Source organism: Colias philodice, chromosome 5, assembly GCF_061535455.1.
Source record: "Colias philodice isolate Cphi_HAF_F1 chromosome 5, ilColPhil1 Martin Lab GWU primary, whole genome shotgun sequence".
Taxonomy (NCBI): Eukaryota; Metazoa; Arthropoda; class Insecta; order Lepidoptera; family Pieridae; genus Colias; species Colias philodice.
In genome coordinates, this window is record NC_143090.1 from 9276285 (window position 1) to 9282548 (window position 6264).

Below are 6264 nucleotides of genomic sequence, written 5' to 3' on the forward strand. Positions count from 1 at the left end.
GCCAGGGTGGTGGATTATGGCCTGTACCCTCATAGGAGGCCCGTGTCCCAGCAGTGGGAACGTATATGGGCTGATGATGATGATGACTCGATGAATAAAATTTGGACATGCTATTATTTACTTCCCCTATGTGGAAAGATCTTCAACATAAAACATCACGTTAAGATCACGTTATAAAGTTATTTACACACATACGAAGAGCCTATATATAATAGCCTTGAAGATGCAATAAACTATTCCATCCTTTCAGTGACAGTGTCATAAAGACCTTAATATTTGATTTATTCCACGTAATATAGTCGACAAGAAACTTATTGAAATAATAAGATAGTGGCTGATGTATGATTATTTATGCTGAATCAGGCCTTTCTTATTTTCATCGTTTTTTGTTGCTCGTGTTGATATTACATAACATCATTCATGTGAATTTGATAAATCAAATCAACTTGTTCTATTTAATAATCTCGTATTTCATCACGACATAGTCACTTTCTCTGTCCCTATGTCCCTTTGTATGCTTAAATCTTTCAAACTACGCAACGGATTTTGATGCGGATTTTTTAATAGATAGAGTGATCTAAGAGGAAGGTTTTAGTATATTATTTATTAGGTTTAAGTCAAAGCGGGCGAAGCCGCGGGCGGTAAGCTAGTAATATTATAAAGTTAAAGAAAATGTTGGTTTGTTGGTTGATTTAGCGCTCTCATCTCAGGCAATAAATACTGTTTCGAATGAAAAATTATTTTAGTACTAGATTGTCCATTTATCGAGAAAGGCTATATTAAATATAAGGGCTATATTAAAGCAAAAAACCTACGACAAATAAAAGCAAAACAACAATGAAATTTTTGCATGGAAAAAGTTAATATGGAACGAAAGTAGGAACAAAAACGGAGAAATAATTAACATAATAAACCCACATTGAAATATTAATTTATTACCGTGTTTTAATTATCACTTATTTTGACTTTCGTTTCACAAAAAGCCAATTTCATATTAACAATGTAATATAAAACACGTCTTTACTTGACTTTCATAAATTCATACTATTGTTGACACATTTAATCGCCTTCCCAGAATTTTAACAAAAACCAGCAAAACAGGTGAAAATGATCAGTATTTATTCAGGCGGATATTTACAGTGAACGAAACATTTTGTATTTTATTTATTTCTATCCTAATCATCTGACGCAAGATCAAATATCTTTATATAAACACAAGTAAATGGACAAAGAACTTTCTATTTACTAAAATATAAACGTTTATATATTTAAACGTATTTTATTAAGACGTTCCTAATACGATGGAAATTTGCATAATTCCTAGCGTCTGTTTATTTATTTTTTTAACATAATTATAACTATAAAAAGTACTATTTCCATACATTGCATATCCTATAGTTAACTTGTATTGAAACTGAAACGCAAATAAGGGTGCAGGGTCGAGGGCTTATTGTATTTACTGACACGCCCTAGCGTAGTGTAACCTAGATTAGTAAGTACCTACTACGGAGGAATAAAGTCAAATGTCAAGTGTGACTTAACTGTATTCTGGATTTTTATAAAATTACGTATCTTTATCACTATAATTTATCTTGTCCTATAAATATTTGTGGTATGATAAATTTAGTGGCTTAATAACAAGCGCGGATCCAGGGGGGGGGGTCACGGGGTCATGACCCCCCCCTGGGCTAGGTCCACGACCTAAGTGGACCACTAATTTAATATTAACTTTTTTAAATTAACAAATTAATACTGTTCAATATGATGTTTTTATTGAATTTTGAGACATAAAAGTAATATAGAACAATTAAATCAATTACAAACGGTAACGAAAGAGAATATAACAAAAATTATAGAAAAAAATTATTAGGGTCGACCTGTGGTCGTAATTTAAGGACAAATAACAGGTTTTTCGATTTAAAAAAAACTATAACTGCGGAATAAAGTGTAATGGTAAAGTTGTATGTAATTATTTTTTTTTTCTACAACTTTGGCTGTTACACTTTTCACACAAAACCTCAAATATCGAAATATCCCAGTTCGTGGATAAGACATAAAATAGCAAATAATAGATTTAAGTTATTATAGACCTGAGTTCTGATGTGAATATCAATTAAATACATGTAGACGTTCATGAGTAAAGGGATTGTAAGTTTAAAATTATTTAAAAATATATTATTATTTAATTTAATTAAATAATTAGGGTTTTCGCAGTTATTACTACATCTGTGCTATAACACGAAACTTTTTACTCAATTTCAAGACTGTGTTTACGGGACAGGGTGCTCCCTGCAGGTATTGATTCCCTTGCTAATGTCGAAATCCTACGGTCTACGGTCCCTTGATGCTGTGAAAAATTCAAACGTTTTAGCCAACGCAATCAAAAGATGCAGCTGTAATTGCTGAAATTTTTCGACACTCCCTAAGAAATCAATACCTACAGGGTAGTTCCCGAGTACACAGAGTCATGAAATTTAGTACAATCAAACGTCTTATAACGCAGTCTAGCTTACCGCCCGCGGCTTCGCCCGCTTTCTCTAAAACCTTATAAATTATATACTATTCCTCTTGAATCTTTAAAAAAACTGCATCGAAATTCGTTGCGTAGTTTTAAAGATTTAATCATACATATGCACAGAGACAACGACTTTGTTTACTAATTGCGAAAAGCATGAATTTTTCCTTAGATTATAAGATAAAAAAATATTAAAAAAATTTTTAACTTACAACCCTGTTACTCATGAACGCTGACATGTATTAACTTGATATTCATACCAAAAACTCAAGTCTAAAATACCTTACGCTATAATAAAATCAAACTTCTATGTCAACGAATCAGAAGATACAGCCGTAAATGCCGAAAAATTTCGCAAATTTCGACATTCGCAAGGGAATCAAAACTCAAAACTTACAGGGTACTTTCCGTAAACTCAGAATCTTGAAATTCGGTACAAAGCAACATCTTATAGTACAGATACAGGAATAATTGCAAAAAATATATATTTTTCAAGTTTGTCTGCCTGTGAAGACCCTTTTTTTCGGGAACGCGTGGAGGTATCAATCTGAAATTCATACCGAATACTAAAATCTACGGTTCATTTTAGCTGTGAAGAAATCAAACTTATAAGCCAACGCAATCACGGCATACCGGCATAAATGTCTGTATAAAGATACAGCCATTTATGCCGGTAAATTATCGCAAATTTCGACATTATCGCAAGGGAATCAAAATCTATAGGTATTGTACTACTTCCTGTGAACACAGAGTTCTGAAATTTGGTTAAAAGCAATGTCAGCACAGATGGAGGAAAAATTGCTAAAACATACATTTCATGCTTATCAACATTCGCAAGTGTTGCCAGGAATCAAAATCTACAGGGTACTTCCCGTGAACACAGAATCTTGATATTTAATCTTTATTTAATAGAAACTTACGTCTATAGCACAGATAAAGGAAGAATCGCAAAAAGCATAAATTTAATATTAAAACATATAAAAATGATTGTACGGAAATCTTGGTTCGCCAATCCGACTCGCACTTGACCATTTTTTTTAAATCTACGTATCAATTAAATTAAAAAAATATAGCTTTTGAAAATTGACCACGTCTATGTGACCCCCCCCCTGGCACTAAAGCTGGATCCGCCCTTGCTTAATAATCTTTCATAGTTCATAATTATAAAATAGACTAAGAAATATAACATAATCACTAAGAGATGCCTGCAAGTTCAGAATATCATAATAGGTTAAAATAAGTCATATGAAATAGTATTCCTATACATATAATACGTACGTTGTTATTAATGACCAATTAAACGCCACCTTAAGTAACTAAATTTATATCAAGATGAATTTCTCTAAAAAAATAACAAAGTTTCAAAAACTTAAATATATTAAGATTACTTACTAATAAATAAGCGCAAGGTTTCAAGACTTTGCCAACCGAATCATCCCTTCAGGGATTGTCGTTCGCCAAGGGCTGATTAGTTCAGTCGCTTCAAGTGATGCCATTGCTCCCAAGGGCGGTTTTATCAGATCATGCTATTTGAAAACTTGAACGGATTTAAACGAAAGACGTGTTATCAGCCAAGGCAATTTTAGTCTTATGGATGATATTCGAAATGAAATCGTCTTGATTTAATGTTGAACGGTGCTATTCGTTTTTTGTTTAACGGATAAAAATACGTCAATGTCAAGTTTGAAATTTCAATTTAAAACGATTTAAAGGCGTGATTTATTTATTTTTATTATTTTAAAATCTTTATTAGATTGAAATAAACCTATTAGTTACTAAGTAAATTTATAACCATTCAACTAAATCCAAAATAGACACAGTGTTTTAAACTAATAAGCAATTAATGAGATACAAAGGGAGGATCTTACTAACAAGTAAAGCGGAGTCAAAGGCTGCCATTAGGCTGCGTTTCCACCAGAGATGTGCGAGGATGCGTAGCGAGAGATGTCTTTTTAAAGAACCAATAATATCGCATTTACCTCGCCTCGGTCAGCACAGCTCTGGTGGAAAAGGGGGCTAGGTTTTTGCGCATACAAAACAAACAAGAAATGTGTGCGAGGTATGTCTCTTGGTTATATAATTTTAAGCAATAGAAGACATTTAATTTCTTCGCAATGCATCCTCATAACACACATTTTCCTCGTGCAGCTTTGATGAAAACCTGTACACATTTTCATAGCACAGCTAGGCATCTTCGCACACCTCTGGTGGAAACCCAGCCTTAGAGCCGAGAGATTTCTATTACTGTAGTTGCTACGCGATCGACCCTGGGGACGGAAAATTTAGCTCGTTAAGGGCTTCGACGCAATAAACAAGGAAAACCCGTGTATAGTGCCATTCGTGCGGCTTTTTGGCTTCAGTTTTATAAAAAGACATCATATGTAGGCTCGAAGGACCAAAAATGGTTGATATCATATTCAACAAGACGTAATAATTTATAATTATCTTTTATAAGCAACTCGTTTTATCATACAGTGTTGGAAAAGTATATTTTTAAGTTATTTTACATCAAAGAATACAACATAGGTGCTAAAATAAAACAAGAAGCAATATTCAAATAAAAGATTAAATTCGACAACAAACATTACAAAAAAATTTGAACATTAATAAAACTAGTTTCATTAGGTCAAAAATGACTTTAAGAAAGACAACAAAGCTGTAGACATAAAAATGTAACATTATTATAATAATCCTGGTTCAAAGAGCTTTATGAAAAACCTGTGTATATGTTTTGATCCTTATAAAATCCGTTCCCGAAAAGAACCCTTACATTGTACCGTCTAGTTATCTAGTGGTAATATTACATTGGATATAATCCTGTACTTAGTTTTGTTATATTTCAAAGAAATACTGTTTTTAAAAACTTGTATGTTTTCAAAGAAATTTTATAATGTCCTAGATTGTTTTAGTTACATGCTTCTAGATAAGAAGTAATACAGAGAAGTAAAAACAGTAAAATAGTGTAAAAAGAAGCAAGCCTGTAGTAAAAATTTACCATCGTATAGGAAAGGTTTAAAAAGCGGTTGTGGTCGTGAGTTCCTTAAAGTAACAATACATTTGTTGGTTTATGTATAAAATTAATATGATTATGGATATCTACTTGTATTTACATTAAAAAAGTTCAATAATATACCTATAATCATATTGGTTTTAAGAATACGGCTATCCATTCAGAAAAATTTGGTATATTTGCAAATTTGAGTATCGAGGAAAATGCGTTAAATCCCTGAAGCATTGAGAGTTCTTAAGATAACAGCTTGAAGATTTCAAAACTCGCTTCACTGTTATTTTGTATACCATTCTTTATAGATAGCCCATTGAACTATTTCAATAACAATTTGGAAATAATCCACACATGAAATGAATCATACTATTTCCTGAAGATGATTTTTATAACAACGTAATTAAAAAATAGCGTGTGTGCCGAGCATACGTGTCAGAAGTGAAACTTCTTTGGAAGATTCAAAGCAACCAAAATCGTCGCCTTACTCCATGACGTGACGGTATTGCCATGACGCGACCTTCAAATTTTACTCTCAACGCGCCTAAGAAGTTTCACTTTAAAAACTAAGTATCTGCTTATTTTCTTTTCTCGGTGCAAAGCAAGAAAATGTCCCTTCAAACTTGGCATAAATTATGATTATTATAATCTTTGTCATGGAAATAGGTTTATCTCAGTGGAAAACTTTTTCCGGCGCAAAATAGATTACACACGGAAGGAGGTCGCAAAAGAAATTGAGATGTAAATT